General features: G+C 50.2%; 1 pseudogene; it reads right to left on the reverse strand.

The window, feature by feature from the left end:
* LOC135891780 (complement C3-like) overlaps positions 1-18,700 on the reverse strand; it is a 91,691-nt pseudogene that overhangs the window by 44,267 nt on the left and 28,724 nt on the right.

Consider the following 18,700-nt stretch of genomic DNA (forward strand, 5'->3'; position numbering starts at 1 on the left):
ACAAACCTCTTAACACAAAAAACTCCAATCCTTTAAAAAAGTCAACTTTATTTTAAAAAAAAGAAACACATACATCTAAAAACTCAGGCTACTGCTAGATTTAAAAAGAGGAAATACAAAAATTAAGAAGCAAGAATAGCTTTCTTGAGGTCCAGCTTAAAGGTTACAAACAAAACAAAAGCACCTGGGGTTAGCACAGAAGAGTCCACAAGCCATAAAGAAATAAAAGAGATAAACCTAATCGCGTCTTCCTAGACATTTCCTGATCTGCTTACATATCTGGGGTTCCAAATGAGTAGTTTCTAGGTATGATGTGATGATTTTTCATACCTGGCTCAAGCTCTTACAGCATAGTTCCAGCCCTGTCTCTGCGCTCTGGGAGAACAACACAGACAGACAAAGGGGAAGTTTTTTCCCAATTTAAAAAGTTCTAGCCTTCCCATTACTTATATGCATCCGAAGAAGTGGGTTGTAGCCCACGAAAGCTTATGCTCTAATAAATTTGTTAGTCTCTAAGGTGCCACAAGTACTCCTGTTATTTTTGAGCCTTCCCATTGGCTCTTTTGGTCAGGTGCCCACTCCCTTCCTTTTACCTATGGACTTTTTAACCCTTTACAGGAAAAGCAAGTAGAGAACAGCTACTAAGAGGGAGTTTATAGCTAACTGGCTGGCTGGGTGTCCATAAAAGGGAGCTACCCATCCTTCATTTATCACACATCCAATTAGAAAGCACCATCAATATCACGTGACTTGTCGATCCAATAACACACCCTGAATAACAAACAGAAATGAGGAACGGTTCCTGAAAAGGATAAAAGGTCAACACTAGATAGCCAGATAGCTACATCCATATTCTAGCACCTAAATCAGCAGCCTGGTTTTTCATTAGGGCTGAAGCCAGGGGATACCGCTGGCTGCTCAGCACCTCTGGAAGTCGGGCCAGTTCTTTTAGGTACCTAAATATGGGCTCAAAAGTGGAGTAACTGAATGAAATTCTCTGGTCTCTGTTATGCAGAAGGTGAGACTAGATGATCTAACAGCTCCTTCTGGCCTTAAAATCTAGGCGTGACTCTATAAATATGGATCAGCTGCTGAATGATGGACCTAATTCATGGCAAATACTCCACCCAGCTCCACTGGGGATCTTGCTGGTGAAGAGACACTGACTTCAGTGGGAGCTACACCATACCACGTCTGAATGTGGCCCTTTGATGAATGGAGTGACACGGCCACATGCTCTTACCCCAGTTTATTTGGTTTCCCAGTCAGCTGCTCCACTTGCCACAGCCAGCTCTCTGGAAACTGGCTCCTTGAGGTGATATCTTCATCGGACATGAAATCTTCATCCAAGTCACCTGGAAAGTCAAATCACAGACCATCTGACTCTGCAGTGACATTGATTGGGATGGGGCAAATCTGAAAGGATTTGGGGGTTGGCCTCCTCTAGAACTGACCTGAAAGCATCCCTGATTTGACCTATGTTGCCAAGTTTTGATGCTGCCAGCCCAGAAAAGCATGAATTGGAGTGTGGTTGAACGGCTGGAGGGGAAGCCACAGGCTTCTTCTCCTCTCCATGCCTGCCTTGCTGTTCCCCCATGAGCTAGCCTTTTCTGGGCTCCTATAACACTGGTATAAGCCACTGGCTCAGTGCTACATGTGTGCCCTCTACTGGATATTCTGCAAAGGGTAAGTGCCTACTACTATTCCTAGCTAGGGGAGTTACCCCTTTAGCTCAAGTGGTAGAGGACTGTGCTTTAGAAACAAAGGTTAAACCTCAGCGGCGACCTGTGAAGAGGTTATTACCCTGACTCATCTGGGTCCCCATATCAACATGGTGCAACACTAACAGGATTGTTGCCACTGCATTCATGCCCATCTCCCCCTGGGGGGATCTGTGAACATGAGCAGGGTTGCTTCATGTGCCGCGGTCTTATTTGTCTAACAATCCCCCCAGCCTTGCTCCTCTGAGTGATATTGAAACTCTGGTACTTGCTTCTTGCAAGTTGCAGGTGGAGCTCCTGTTGCAGCTTGTCCCATATGGTCTTGATATAATTGCAGCAATCGAGGAAGGTCTTCTTGCATTCATCTGTATCCAGGATGTACCCAGCCCGCTTCTCACAGCTGTGCCCCATGGGGTTCTCATGCATCCCGTCTTCACAGCATTTCTTCAGCTTCCGGTCCTGGTAATCTGCCGCTGAAATGTAAAAGCCAGAAGATCATTCCTACCACACTTCTTCTAGTCCTCACTCTCTCTCTCTGTCATTAATTTACTGCTAGACATGGCCAAAGAAAGAACATAGGAACTGGCACTCTGCTCTGTCGAATCCAGTATCTTGTCTCTCACAGTCACTAGCACCAGCAGCTTCAGAGAAAGGTGCAAGAAACCGCATAGTGGAATAACCTGCCCACAGAGAAGTTTCTTCCAGACCCCAGTCAGAGGTTGGCTCATGCCCTGAAGCATGAGGATGTATAGCTCTTCTTAAAAAATCCTATCCTATGGAATGGTGAACATCCTCCTTTTCCATGTAAATGGCTCATCCTTTTTTGAATCCTGCTAGGCTCTTGGCCTCAATACAATCCTGTGGTGGTGAGTACTTTATGGGTTAATTATGCATCGTGTATGAAAATAGTTCTTTTTATAAATTCTTAATTAGAAACCATTCAGATGGGTTGAGTGTCTCCTTGTGCTTATATGGGTAATTTAACACTGTACCTGTTGTTGTTATATGAATTGTAGTAGCACTTTGGGTCCCCAGTCATGGCCCAGAACCCCACAGTGCTGGGGGCTTTACCAACACAGAACAGAGAGACGGTCCGTGCCCCAAAGAGCAATTTACCATTCATTGTTTTCTATACCTCTATCACATCCCCTCTATAAATCTCCAATCTCTCCTCATATGGAAGTCTATCCAGACTCCCTCATCTCCTGTTACAGGTAATGCAGTTGGCAGGAGGCTGTAGCAGGGTGAAACTGGTCATACTAGGGAATCACATTCCTGCTTTGCATGCTTGCTTTGACCAAGGACAGCAAACCCCCTGATTAGTACCTACTTTTGATTGCCTTATACTCAGTGAGCTGAACGGAGCGACGCCGGCGTTTTGCTGGCCGGGGACACTCTGGATCTGCAAAAGCAAGTGAGAAACAGAAAATAAAACCCACCCACCGAGTGAGGCCCTACACTCAACTTGCTGCCATGTCTCTGTCTGGATGTAACAGGGTAACTTTCGAACACCGCATCCGGTCAGTTCCCAAATTTCCGAGAATGGTCTAGGGCTCAATGAGCGGAACCCCGTTGATTTAGGGGGAAATCTGAAAACCAGAAAAGCCATTTTGGCACTTAACATATTGCTCCTTCCTGTCCCGGTGGGAGCCACATAAGAGCTGTTGGGCAGATGCTCAGCCAGCCAGGGCAACCAGAAAGAGAGGAGAGAGAAGGAGGCTTCATTCCTTCCTCCTTCCTAGCGCGCTGCCCCCAAAAGCCTGCAGCCTGGGGCACAGAGAGAGTCAGAGAGAAGCACCAGCCATCTGCCCGTCCCTTCCAGGCCAGGGGGAAGAAAGATACTTTGGAAGTGGGAGAAACCCAGTGGACTAGAAGAGAAACTCTTTGAATCCCCTCCTCGGAACCATCCCATCCTTAAAATTAATCCCTCTTTTAATAGGTGGGGGCCAGTGGGAATTCAGGACCTTATTCTCATCTCCCACTTTAACCCCAACATTTCCATTCCTAGGCCGTTCCAGTGGGATTTGCCCTGCTAGACTGATGTCCCTACCCCGGGCTCATGGCGTAGGTCACTGTGCCTTGCTTTGCTGACTCTTTCCTCCCTGTCTCCATCGCTCATGGCGACCGTTCAGCTCTATAGAGTGATACCTGTTCTCTGGACTGTGGAAATCCCATTGCTCGTCTCCAGGGCCAGTCCAGCATCCGTAAATACCCCCAGATTGTTCTTTCCACTGCCAGCTGTACAGCCAATGTCACTCTTCTCCACGGAGTCCCAGATCTGTGAGGTGCAAACACAATGGTTGAGAGATTATTGTTAACAATGACACTTCCCATTTATACGGTGCCATCCAGCATGATCCCAAAGCATTATACAGGCTCCGAGCCAGATTCTGGTTTCAGGTACAACCGTGCAATCTGCAGTAACTCCACTGACTTCCTTTGACTAGCTCCGTGTTTGCAGCAGTGTAAATGAAAGCAAAATCTGAGCCATAAGTAAAGGATTTATTGCAACTCAATCCCCACTGAAATGCGTCCACCTCTGGGATGGAGCACAACAGCCATTCTGCATCAGCCACACAACCGATTTTAGGAGAAAGAAAGAATTATGCAGCCAGTTGAACCCAGACAGAGGAGGATGTTAGGCAGAGAGAAATTAAATACCCAAATTAGAATTCAGCCAGAGCACCCGGGGCCTGACCCTTGTGGAAAGGGTCACAGGACATTTAATGACCAGAACCTCTGTTTGATATCTCAGCTGAGAAATGGCAGTTTCAGTAGCATTGCGTCCCCTAAAACCTTGATAGGGCCCGGGGACCAGCGCTGACTCAGAAGAAAGCCACCCTCTGTTGAGTCACTAACACTTTTCCCTGCAGCACAACACCCCCTAATGTTGCACTGGGGCATTGGGTTCAGCACTGACTGGGAGGGGACGGCGCCCCCTGCTGAGTCCCCACTCCACTCAATGCAGCACAGCGCCCCCTAGCGCCGCATTGGGGCATTGGGTTCAGCTCTGACTGGGGGAGGGAGAGCGCCCCCTCCTGAGCACACCCCCACTCCCTGATGTACAGCACCACCATGGGCACTGGGGTGGGAACCGCCTCTGAAGGGAGAGCGCCCCCTACTGCATCACCCGCACAGCTCCCTACAGCCCAGCACCATCAGAGTGAACACTGTCCAAAGGGCAGGGTGTCCTTTAGTGTGTCCAAAACAGCACTCCCTGGGTGTCACCCTGGTTTCACTGGGTGTCTCCCAGCCAAGTACTGACCTGGCCCGGCCCAGCTCAGTTAAAGTACAGTCAAGCTCACACCCCAAGCAGCAGGTCTGCAAACAAACGGCTCACTTCGCTTTTCGCCATCCTGGAGTGTCAAGCAAGGACAAAAGCCGAGCTGCATTTCCCGCTATAAAACATCACAAGTTACAACCAACATCTTTCATGCCCCACCTTAGATTGTGTAATTTTGTATTTTTTGTTCAGAACGTAGACCGCTTTGTCCACGGCCACCAGGCCGACATAAGCTTTGTAGTCTCCTTCCAGCTTGAGTTTTATTTCAGTTCCTGGCTCATGGATTCCCCCGTCTTCATCGGTAGCTCCGGTCACCACTAGCTGTATGAAAGACAGTGAAGGGAGAGGTTTTGTTTTAAAGCAGAGGGAGCAGCTAAGAACCCTCCTTTGCAAAACATAGGAGAAAAGGACGTCAGACCTCATGTTTCTTGAGCATCCAAAAGCCTGGTTCTGATCTCAGGGGCAGCTGTGTAAATCTGGAGTAGCTCCACTGACTTCAGTGCTGTTACTCCATATTCATGCTTGTGTAAACTGAGAGCAGAATCGGACCCAATGTCCATGAGGTCCCATTGTTCTGGCCATGATGGAAAGGTGACTTTGTCCCTCAGGCAGCCCTGGGAAATCTACAAAGAAGTTTGAACTGTAATGGATCTGCTCCTTGGGCCCAATTCTGATCTTACACTGGTATAAACCAGGAGCAATTAATGGAGTTACAGCAGCGTAGCATTGTAGTTACATCACAATCAGGTCCCCATAGGCATTTGGAGTCACATCTGCTGAATTCAGGGGCCAAAAATAAGCATCTTACTCCAGCCCAGCCCTGGAGAGTGCCCCAGCATAGGAAGAGCCGCCTGGCCACCTCCCTGTGTAGAAACTATTCGTGTTGTTGGGAGAAAAACCTGCTCGGGTGATCTGCGAGCGTATTGCGCTTGCCGGGCAGGTGAAAGGCCCTCAGGAGGATGTCTTGGGCTATACAAAACTCCCACAGGAGTTGGGCTTCCTGGCACAAGGCCACTGAATGTGTGTCCCCCTCCTTGTTGATATAATACATTGCGGCCATATTGTCTGTGAGGACTCTGACCACCTTCCCTCCTAAGTGCTGGCGGAAGGCCACACACCCCAGGCGTACTGCCCTGAGTTCCCTGATATTTATGTGCAGGGATAATTCCGAGGGCGACCATCTGCCCTGGGTCTTGAAGTTCCCCACATGGGCTCCCCATCCCAGGTCTGAAGCGTCCGATACCAGATCTAGTGAGGGAGGGGGCTCCCAGAAGGGGATACCCTGGAGCATGTTGTCCGGGAGGGACCACCATTGCAGGTCGGCCACTATATAGGGTGGCAGCGTGACGACCTTGTCCAGGCCGTCCCTGGCCTGGGAATAGTGGGAAGCCAGCCAAAGCTGGAGGGGCCTCATCCTGAGCCCTGCATGTCGCACCACGAAGGTGCATGCTGCCATATGGCCTAGGATTTGAAGGCACATCTGTGCCGTTGTCACCGGGAAGGCCGTGACCGAGGCGATGAGACCTTTGAGCGCCTCGAACCTGTCCCGGGGGAGGGAGGCCGTGGCCACCAGCGAGTCTAACTGCACCCCTATGAAATGTATGCACTGAATCAGGGCTAACATGGATTTCTCCTCGTTTACCACGAGGCCTAGACTCGTGCAGGTGTCTAGCAGGAATTCCATCTGCACCTGCACCTGGGACTGAGACTTGCCCTTGAGCAGCCAGTGGTCCAGGTAGGGGAAGATCTGCAGCCCATTCCTCCTGAGGTGGGCTGCGACCACCACCATACATTTGGTGAAAACCCTGGGGGCCGTAGAAAGACCAAAGGGGAGGACCGTGAACTGGTAGTGGTCTGTCCCTACCAGGAAGCGGAGGAAACGCCTGTGGCCCTCGAATATGTGGATGTGGAAGTACACATCCTGGAGGTCCAGGGCTGCGAACCAATCTCCCGGGTCCAGGGACGGGACAATAGAGGCCAGGGACACCATACGGAATTTGCAGCGAACCAGAAACTGGTTGAGATTCCACAGGTCGAGGATGGGCCTGAGCCCGCCTTTCGCCTTCGGGATCAGGAAATACCGTGAGTAAAACCCCTTGCCCCGGAATTCCTGAGGTACCCTCTCCACCGCGCCTAAGGTGAGGAGGCGAGTCACCTCCTTACTTAACAGAAGGGCGTGCTCCGGGTCCCACGGGGCATCCCTGGGCAGAGGGTGGTGCGGTGGGGTTGAAACGAACTGCAGCCTGTACCCCTCGGAGATGGTACTGAGGACCCACCAGTCCGACGTTATACGGGACCAATGTACCCTGAAGGCAGATAAACGGTTGCAAAAAACCAACTTTATTAACTGGGTGGGGGGTTCCCTGGCAACAGGCCGGGTGGCCCCCCGCAAACAGTCAAAAACGCCTCTTGCCCTGCCTCTTGCCCTTCGAGGGTCCGGGGCGTGGGGCCGAGTGGGATTGATGCTGAGATCTGTGCCTCTTGTCCCTAGGCCTCTTGGGTGGGGGCTCGTATCTGCTCCATGCAGGGGGAGCCAAGGGCTGCAGTCTGGGCTTGTCCTTGGCTGGCGGGACATACAGACCGAGTGTCTGCAGGGTGGTGCGGGAGTCCTTCATCCCATGCAGACGGGTGTCTGTCTGGTCTGCAAATAATGCTTTGCCACCAAATGGCAGGTCCTGCATCAGAGCCTGGGACTCCACTGACAGCCCCGACAGGGAAAGCTACGACGCCTGTCTCATGGAGATCGCTGTGGCCATTGAACGAGCCGCCGTGTCAGCTGCGTCCGAGGCAGCCTGGAGAGCTGCTTTCGCTACCGCCGCACCCTCAGCAAGCAGCGCCCTGAACTCCTTCCTGTCCTGCTCTTGGAGGGAGGGCTCAAATTTTGGCAAAGAGCCCCACAAGTTAAAGTCAAACCTGCTCAGGAGGGCTTGATGGTTTGCCACCCTGAGCTGGAAACTGGCAGAGGAATAAACCTTTTTTCCTAAAGTGTCCAGTCTCCTGGCCTCCTTATGCTTAGAGGTTGGTGCGGGCTGACCATGCCGTTCACGGTGGTTGACTGACTCCACCACCAATGAGTTCGGGGTGGGGTGAGTATAGAGGTACTCATGCCCCTTTGTTGGCACGAAGTACTTCCGTTCTGCCTTCTTAGAGATGGGCGGAAGAGAGGACGGGGTTTGCGATAGGCCAGTCGAGATGTTGGCCACCCCCTGGTGAAGCGGCAGTGCCACACGGCCCGGTGCCGAGGAGGAGAGGACATTGAACAAATTGTCCGATGGCTCCTCCATCTCCTCCGCCTGCAGCTGTAGATTGGCGGCTACACGCTGGAGGAGCTCCTGGTGCGCCTTGAAATCCTCTTGAGAAGGAGGAGGCGGTGCCGCTATGGACTCATCTGGTGCCGACGGGGCGACCGGGACGGCCCTTAGTGCATCGGGCAGTGCCAGCAGACTGCACTCCGCGTCCGGGTCTGGGTGCAGTGCCGGTGGTGCGGCACCCGAGGACTGCTCTCGGTGCCGAGGCAGGGACGCAGAGTGGGCTTGGGATGCCCCAGCCACGGAGCGGGGCCTCAGCGGTGTGGGCGCCTGGGGTGACGGTGCCCACTGGCACCACTGTCCTTGCCATGGCGCTCCTTGCCACTGAGTCGCCTGGAGTCCCACCAGGGTTATCTGTTCCTGGGGAACGATGCGGCCCAGGGAAGGATGGCTGGGGGCCGAGGAGCACACGGTGCCGTAGGAGCGGCTCAACCGCTGCCGTCCATGTCGGGTCCTGCCCTGGGATTTCGACCTCGACGACAACGAGAAGTAGACGTCGGAGGTAGTATCCCTGGAGTCCCGTCGGTGACTCCGGGTACAACGCCGCGGTGCCAGTGAGTGCCGGGATGCACTCCGACCATGGCGATCATCGCGATAGGACCGGCGGTGCCGTCGTCGTCGAGACCTGCTAACACTGGACGAAGAGCGTTGATGCTTTCCGTCCCGGCGCCTGCAGCCCCTTTGGGTCGAGGAAGACTCAGGCGACTCGCTCCCAGGCGACCCCAACAACGGAGTAGAGGTCTGTCGGGGGCTATGGGAGGGCTCGGCAGATTGAGTGGAGGCGTCGATAACCGACCTGGCCAGTGAGGGCTGGGCACCCAACGGCGGCTTCCCTCGGGACCGGGGCCCCAGCTCTGGCGGCCCGCTCGGTACCGGCATGACGAGGACGTCGCGCGCCGCCTGGGCTGCCTCCGGCATGGAAGGAACCCTTATCGGCGGGGAGGCACGCGCAGACAGGGCCGGACTACTCCACTCCGCACGAGTCAGAGGTCTGGGTCCCGACGGGGATCGTGGGCTGGCCAACTCAAGTCCGGCCTCACCGCTGTCCTTATCTTGGCGTCGCTGGGACTTGCCCTGCTTCTTGGCCGGGGAGTGGTGCCGACTGGTGGATGGGGCATCGCTCCGCAACGAGGACGCGGTGCCCGGCTCCGGGTCAGGTTGGCGCGCCGGTGCTGGGGCCAATGTCGATTCCATAAGTAGGGCCCATAGTCGGATCTCGCGTTCGCGTTTAGTCCGGGGCTTAAAGGACTTGCAAATTTTACACCGCTCACTTGTGTGAGCCTCACCCAGACAGCGAAGACACTCGGAGTGTTGCTCGCTTCTGGGCATGGAATTGCGACAGGAGTCGTATGACTTGAAGCCTGGGGCTCGGGGCATGCCCCAGGCCAGGCTACTAACTGCAGAACTAGTAACGATCGAGGTACTACCAAGGATAGAAGCTACAGCAACTGCTGGAGCAGAAGTTCCGACTACCTTCACTGGCGGCAAGAAGGAACTGAGGGTAGGGGGAGCACGCAGCCCCCTCTATGGCGCAATATACAGGCGCCACTCCAGGGGTCGCAGCGGTGCTCCCCCACTACGGGTACTGCTAAGGGAAAAACTTCCGACACCGGTGCACGTGGTGAGCATGCACACCTACACCTACAGTGGAATACACAAGAGCAATCACTCGAAGAAGAACGGAGGGTTGGGGGGGGGGGTCCACTAGCCAGCCAGCAACCAGGTAGCAGAGGGCTACAGGAGAGTGATCGAAGGGAGAGACAGTAGCCTCAGATGAAGCAGGTCCCTTTTCCCTGGGTAAGGTAACGGGGCGGTTCCAGAACAATCAGGAACTTGCTGGGACCAATTAAGGCAGGCAGACTAATAAGGACACGTGGAGCCAATTAAGAAGCTGCTAGAATCCATTAAGACAGGCAGGCTAATCAGGGCACTTGGTTTAAAAAGGACCTCACTGCAGTCAGTGAGGGGCGTGCAAGAAGCTGAGAGTGAGTAGGCGTACTGCTGTAGGACTGCGGAGTACAAGCGTTACCAGACATCAGGAGGAAGGTCTGGTGGTGAGGACAAAGAAGGTGTTGGGAGGAGGCCATGGGGAAGTAGCCCAGGGAGTTGTAGCTGTCACACAGCTGTTACAGGAGACACTAAAGACAGCTGCAATCCACAGGGCCCTGGGCTGAAACCTGGAGTAGAGGGCGGGCCCGGGTTTCCCCCCTCCCACTCCCCCAACTCCCTATGTGATATAAGAGGAGCTGATCTGGACTGTGGGTCCCACCAGAGGGGTTGGTCTCTGGCCTGTTCCCCTACCCACTAGGTGGGCCAGCAGAGACTGCAGGGGATTGTTCTCCTCCTTTTCCCCCTGCTGGCCAGTGATGAAGTTAGCTGAATGAACGGCAGGTTTGTGCTACTAACAAAAGGAGCCAAACTGAGGACTGCCGAAAACCTCTGAGGTGAGCAAATCCACCAGAAAGCACAGAACCCACCAAGGCAGAGGAGGAACTTTGTCACAGGGGTTAAGAAGCTCAAATAACCTGTCAAGTATCAGAGGGGTAGCCGTGTTAGTCTGAATCTGTAAAAAGCATCCCTTGCGTCTGATGAAGTGGGCAGTCACCCACGAAAGCTTATGCTCCAATACTTCAGTTAGTCTTAAAGGTGCCACAGGACCCTCTGTTGCTCAAATAACCTGGTTGGCTCCTGACCAAAAGGACCAATAAGGAAAGAAGATACTTTCAAATCTGGGGGGGGGAGAGGTTTTGTTGTGCTCTCTTTCTTGTTCCCTCTCTGGACAGAGAGAGAGAGACCAAGCAGGTAACCCATCTCCTGAAAAGATACTTGAAACGATAGATCTAAAATTACAGAAATTGTAAGTAAGGGCAAGGAAATTAGTTAGATTATCTTTTGTTTTAGCTTGTGAGTTTTCCCTATGCTAAGAGGTAATTTCATTCCTGTTTTGTAACTGGAAAGCAGAGTCAGAGGGGAATCCTCTGTGTTTTAAATCTTTTTATTTACCCTGTAAAGTTACTTTCCATCCTGATTTTGCAGGTGTGGTTCTTTTACTTTTTTTTTTTTAAATAAAATTCTTCTCTCGAGAACCTGATTAATTTTCAGTGTTCTAAAAACCCAGGAGTTTGGTCTGTGCTCACTTTGTAACCAATTGGTTGGTATATTATTCTCAAGCCCCCCCAGGAAAGGGGGTGAAGGGGCTTGGGGGGATATTTTGGGGAAACAAGGACTCCAAGTGGCCCTTTTTCCTGGATTTTTTCAGAGTGGGGAGGGAACCCTGACAACATCATCAGCAAAATGGCTAATTGTGGTGCAGATACAAAGCCAGATACCCAGCTGGAACAAGCCAGTATAGCTCCATCCACTTCAATCCACAATCCACAGCGTCTTTATTGCTGAGCTAGAAAGAACCTCAGCTTGACTCCCGGATCCTAGAGTGGGTTCACAGCATTGGCTTGTGGGGACTGGGGAACATCTTTGTACGTGTAAACCAATCAAATCTGATCCAGAATTTCCTGGGAGACAGTCAATGTGAAGCACCACGGTGCCATTTTTAGAGTCCCGTTTGAGAGTCAGGCTAGGAAAAACTTCCTCGTAATGACACCATCATAGGAATTAACATGTAGAAGGCCAACTTGATTATCAACCTACCGTTCCCATGCAAGTGTCCTGGATGTCCAGCCAGACCGAGTCTGCTACGATCTCCGAATTTCCTACTTGGTAGTAAGCCACGATGCGGAATGAAGGGATGAGGTCTGGAGTGATGGGCAGGGACATGGTCACCAGATTTTGTCCCTCCTGCCTGGCCTGTCTCCCTACACGAATGATCTTCCCTTTATTCAGGATCTAACAGGGAAACATGAGACGTGGATTGTTAAAGGCCACAAGAGTTAACACAATGGGTGACTCAGATTCCATGAATCTTCCCATCCACCTGTTTTCTACTAGTAAGAGACGGTCACTTGCAACTTGCAACTTTTCAGATGGGCATATACTGCCTGACTGGGAAGAATTCTCTGCTACAGGTTCTCCTTAACATGCAGTGGGAATATTAAAGGACATGTGGAAACTCAGATGATGCTTAAATTCCAGGAGATCCCAGTACCCAGGGACGCAGCACTTACTATGTAGGTGAAATACTTGATCTGGTTCAGAACAGCTGGATTGTTGCTCTTCAGGTGGAAATTCACAGCTAAGTTGTCTCCAGGTTTGAGCTCAGAAACCGTCACCGCCAGATGGAGATAGTTTTGAGACCCTCCTTGGGACTGATAGGCTTCAGCCACCATGGACTTAGAGGCCTGGCGGTTTGCTGGGAGGTTGGGATGGGCAGTTTTTACCTGCAGGGGCGGTGGAGATAAAATCTTAGTTGAATCTGGGAGTGAGCTTAGGGTCTATAGCCCGTCACGCTGGGTCACACCATGAGCAATAGCAAAGAACCTTCCCTGAGACGCCATTGCTGGTGGATTCTGCTGCTAACAGCCATTCTAGGCATGACACCTCAGGGAAACACCAAGTGCCACTTTTAACTGGCCCGTTGCTTCAGCACAGTCCTGCTGGGACTCCAGATTTCTGGACTGTCAGAGAACATGTCCCTGAACAGAGGAGCCTGCCTTGCCCCTTGCAGGAGGGGGGAGATGAATATGAAGAGGGACTCTCTCCTGAAGCGGCCGGACACAGATAGATCCAGTGTTCTCTCGGGCTTTGTAGCTTGAGCCTGGTGTCACCTCACAGGTCTTCACACTCAGCAGCCATGCGCTGTCTACAAGCTCCTTTGCTGCATGGTGGGTACCTTCAGTGTGGCAAGGGGACTAATCTGGACCTGCTTATGCCCATGTCAATGTTTTCTGGGATCTCTTCTGGCCCCACGATGGAGCACTGGTTACATGGTGATCGGAGCATCTCCAAAACCAAATGGCATACAGAAAACTGACCCCAGGCACAGATGGAATGCACAGAGTTCAGTTATCCTCCTGCTTAGTGCATGAGAGGGGAGTGAACGCCACCAACAGGGCATTGCCCTCTGGGTGCATATAGTACTTAGCCCAGCCTCAGTGTTTGAAGGTTACTCACCGTGATGGGAACCTGCTGCTTATCCCCGGGCATGTTTATAATCAGCTTGGCAGTTCCATCTCCCTGGGTCGACCCAGCCGACTGGAATCCTTCAGCCTGTACTGGGACACGGGGGGCTGGAGAGCCATCGGGGTTTGTGACATAGACCTGAGGGGCACGATCAAAAAGGGATGCATCGAATAAGGGATGCAGCGCTCCCCGCATCCTAACTTCAAATCAAATGGCATGTACAGCATCTCAGGTCCATAGCCTCAAAGGTATTTAGGTGCCTAACTTCCATGGATTTCAATGGGAATTAGGCACCTAAATAACTTTGAGGAATGGGGCCTCAGTGATCTGCTGTATCACACCACAAAATGCACACACATTTTAAAAACTACAAGCATACAAAAATATAAAAACCACAACTTCAACCCTGCTCCTAAATTCAGTTTACACTTTTATATACCCAACAAAACAATATACAAAAATTAGGAATAAATTGATTCATGTAGGCCAGAGAGGAAATTAATTTCACACTAGTCTTTTCTTGTTTTGGCCCCAGGCAAATAAGGCAACTGCCCATCTAACCAAAACAGGATCACTGCCAACAAATATTCTGCTTTTTGAGCTAATGAGATAAAAGGCTTCTGAGCCAAGATTGGAGATAGCCATTTATTTCTCAAGTGGCAATTAACACGCAGGAAGTGGATGGGAGTAGAGTTGTTTGGAGTAGTCAAGCCAGTTAGTCAAGACTTCCAAATATTTCTTGAATCTATGGATGCTCTTTAAATAAGGGAGCCAGGGAGACATATTTGTTGCGCTAACATCTGTCGTATCCAGTTGGTTACAAATATCTTCAACTCTGAGGTTAATTAAAGTTTTCACACTCTGACTTAGGGGATGTCTAGGCTGCAATTGTACCCACGCCGTGCCGGCTGGCTGAGGTGCCCTGTGCTCCTCTAGTGGCACCTAGATCACTTAGCGATTAATGAGTCTACTACAGCCTTAGCTAAGTGCTATGTGGCTTTTAGCTCATGCAGTAGCGGCTCATGTATTGAGCTCCAGAAATTGCAGGTTCGATCCTGGCCGCTGACAGACCCTGGTGGTTGGCGTTACCCAGTCACAGGGTGTGAACGCAGCTCGAGCTGACGTACCCACACTAGCTTTAATCTCACTCGCTCGGGTCCTGGAACGGTGAAACAAGGCAGCGTGAGCATCAGGGCGGGCTAGCCCCGTGAGTATTTGTCCAGGGTCCAGGGTGGGCTTGTATAGCTAGCGCTGCCGCGGTTTCACTGTTCCTGGACCCAAGCTAGGTGATGGAAGCTAGTTCAGGGATGTCAGCTAGAGCTCCAGTCGCACCCCGTGACTGCAGTCTAGACGTACCCTTCGAGTGCTGACTAGACCTGGGTCTGAAAACCCTCAAGACTGCAGAGATCAATGGCCTTGCAAAAGACAAGGGCGTTTTAAAGTTTTAAATTTATTACGCTGTTGCTCCAACCATAACCTTAGTAGCCGACATGAATTCATTCCTACTCTGAAACCAACCCTTACATATTGGGCTTTGACTGAAATAGAACATTCACCAACCTCTGTCCTACGTAAATCAGCTGGGGGTTAGTTAAGAAGATCAAGTATTCTCCCCAAGAATGTATTTTGCACTACCTCTAACGACCTAAGCATAGGTGCCGACTCTGTGGGTGCTCCGGTACTGGAGCACCCACTGAGGAAAAAATAGTGGGTGCTCAGCACCCACCGTCAGGACCCACTGATCAGCTCCTCCCTCTCCCTCCCAGCGCCTTCCGCCCGCCGAGGATCAGTTCAGGAGTGGGCAGGAGGTGCTGGTGTGGGGGCAGAGGGAGGATCAGGCAGGGCAGAGCGGGGGCGGGACGTGGGGCAGAGCAGAGATTGAGCACCCCCTGGGAAATCAGAAAGTCAGCACCTCGGACCTAAGATCTTTCCAGCCCCAAATTTCCGCACAGTATAAAATCTGAGCATCCAGGTTAGCCCTAAGCATTCAGAGAGCCGGTGCAATTAAATTACCCCCATGTACACAAGAAAAACAAACAGCTACTTGCATGGATCTTATGGTTCAGCCCTTTGACTCCTTTTTATGTTTATCTCATTCACCACTGTATGTAAAGCAAATATCCAGATAAGAAATGGACTTAACCTGCTCACTACTGTGGTCATGCACGTTTGGTCTGCAGCCAAAGATAATTGCTTCAGTTCTCTGCTCATTTATAGTCTGATGCGCCAGCTGACAGAAAAATACTAAATTCCCTTCACAAACTCTTCAGCCCCAGAGGAGTGTGGGACCACAAAACCATATTCTCTGCAGACAAGAAGACTGATGCTGATTGGTTCCGAATTTTAGGAGCATAATATTTCTCCCCCTGTAATGCAGCCTAACTCGCTGGGAGAAGAATCATTCTGTCAGTGTCAATTTTGAAATTCCCCCACATCCTCCTATCCACAATGGTCCCTCTGCCCCCTATTTCTGCAAATACCCTCCCTCTTTGGAACTCCTCACCTGTGCCCAATTCCCCTCTACAGTCAGAAAAGCCTGAAGCACCAGCAACTAACACACAGTCCAGGGAATATTATCTCGCAGTACACGAGTGACCCCAGGGCACATTTTGGGCCAAGCCTGTAGCTAGGTGCCATTCCACACCCTGTATTTGCTGTCAGATTTTGGGCCAGACTCTGCTCTTGTTAGTCTGGTGTAAATCTAGAGTGATTCCATTGCATTTAGTGGAGTCACACTGGAATTAGGTTCCTGTAACTGAGATCAGAATGTGGCCCTTTGTTTCTGTTCTATTCTAAGTTCTTATACCACCCTCATCACCCTAGTACCCATAGTTCTCTCCTGTCTATACACCTCAGGCAACAGTGGGCATGATCCAGAAGAAGAGATATTACCATGAGTTCAAAGGGCATCCCCGGCTTGAAGTACTTGGGTGTTTTTGTGAAGTGGATCTGATAGGGAGACGTCACAATGTTAATTCCGGTTCTCTCCGCTTCCACCATGTCGCTGCCTGCAGAGAGAAGCCATGGGTCAATTAAAACTGAGCGAGGCAATACAGATTTTGTCCTTAAGGTCCAGGGTAAAACACAAGGAATAGGCCATGGTCAGATGTTGATTCAGTGCTCCTGATTCTTGTGATTTTATCATGAGTCTCCTGTTTTAATTCCTTGTCTTCAAGACCCAGCTGCTAGAATCACCATATGGCATGAGAATCTCAGCTGTCGTTTAAAAGAAGAAATAAGTTTCTAACCCTCCTAGTTGCAGAGAAAAGCTTGAAAACATTTCCCAAGTGTGATCTAATGCCTCAAAAGCCATGAGGGAAAGAAAAGCACCTAAATTTTATTATTTTTATATGATCTCGTGATTTTGGGAGAGGGGGGACTGATTTTTGTATGTTTGGGGCTGGCATTACTGCAGGCCGTTGAGCCTGATTCTGTTCTCACGCCAGTATAAATCAGGAATAACTCCCCTGTAGTCAGTGGCACTGTAGCAGTGAAAACAGAATCAGTCCCTTTCATGCTAAAATGACTTATTTTAGCTTTTAAAGATGCAACAAGAAAAAACAAAAACAAAGTCTCTGGGGTACTCTCTGGGGGGGAGAGAGAGAGAGCACAGTGTGTGTGTATCTATCTATATAATAATATTCCAGGACTGTCACTCTGTCCATGTACCACTCTTAAGCCTAGAACGTCTGTTGCGTCTGTGTGAAGTGATGGAAGCAGCTATATGAGCAAGAGAACGGCTCTTTTTAGTTACAATATCACCAGGTTCAATCATCACTGGGATTTGAAGTCTGTTACTGGCCAATTTTTAAGTCTCCAGCCATTCTGACTTTACCAGCCTGGTGTACAGCTCCAGTAAGGCATGTGCCATGCCAAGAGTCCTAGACCATTGTGATATGAGACACAACTCAACCAACCAATCACCACCTTTACTCCACTACTAATCTGCATGCAGTAATGTCATTGGTTGTTTGGATTACTTGGTCCAGTTGCCAGACCCGTGCAATGGCACAGGCTTTCAGCTACTAGTTTCATCTGTAACAAGCTACAGCTGCTCGGAACAGAATGGCTGCTCCCTCTGCAGGGAACGTTTAGAAATCATAGCTATGTAGAGCTGGAAGGGACCTCAAGAAGTCATCTAGTCCATCCCCCACACTGAGGCGGGAGTAAGTATGCCTAGACCATCCCTAAGAGCTGACCCGGAGCTCTTAGAAATGGAAAGGTGCAATGCACAGAAAGCAAAGGGCCAACTGTTTCAAGCTACTTTCGCTGGTGTAAATCTGGAGTTATTCCAGGTGTGACACTACACCCCATATTCTTCACAGAAATATTGTTATTATATGATTACAGCATAACTAAGATGTGTTTTATGCAAGATGAGAAAGGTTATGATTTACTGAATATGAGTATCCCATTTGTATGCATGTATCATTTTTGTATCTTAAGTTAGAAATATTGACTATACATCTGTACTACAAAAGTGTTTGCACCTGGAGAACGCCCACTAGAGAAAATACAATCAGTCTGGCTGGCTAGCTGGATACAAGTCAATAGACTATTAGGGAGAACAGTAGGTCTTTGAAGAGGGTAATCGCCCATCTTCCTCAAACACTGCAAATTGACTTTGAGTTATGGCTGCAGGGTCATGTGATTAAGTCACCTGATACTAGACTCCATAATAAAATTAATACTTTTCCACTGGCCGGGGGTGGGAATCAAACTGGAAGACAAAGAATTCCTGCCATATGTGAAAACTATTTAAGGCAGGGAAGTGAAATAATCAGGGTCGGTTCTTCACTGAATCCCCGCCCAAGATGACTGATGAAAACACCTAAGACTGATCTGGGGAAGACAGGACTGAACTCAGGCCAGACACCTTGTGAAAGAAATACCTAGAGTTTGAAGCTGCAAGCAAGAGCAGCTTGCCTTCAAGAAACTCTGCAATCTGCCTAAAACAACCTTTAGGGTGAGAAATTACTGCTTGTTACCAGTGTCTTTAGCATCTAAGCTTATATTGCGTTTTTGTTTTGTTTGCTGGGTAATCTGCTTTGATCTGTTTTCTATGCCTTATAATCACTTAAAATCTATCTTTTATAGTTAATAAACTTGTTTTCTCTAAAACCAGTTTGTGGAATTCATAACTGGGGAGCAAAAAGCTGTGCATATCGTCCTCCACATTGAGGGAGGGGGCAAATTTCATGAGCTTACACTGTACAGTTCTCTGTGCAGTGGAAGACAGTACAATTTTGGGTTTACACTCCAGAGGGGGTGTGCACTTGAGTTCTGGGAAATTCCTTAGCTGAAGCCTTCCC

The sequence above is a fragment of the Emys orbicularis genome, chromosome 19 (assembly GCF_028017835.1).
Source record: "Emys orbicularis isolate rEmyOrb1 chromosome 19, rEmyOrb1.hap1, whole genome shotgun sequence".
In the NCBI taxonomy this organism is placed as follows: Eukaryota; Metazoa; Chordata; order Testudines; family Emydidae; genus Emys; species Emys orbicularis.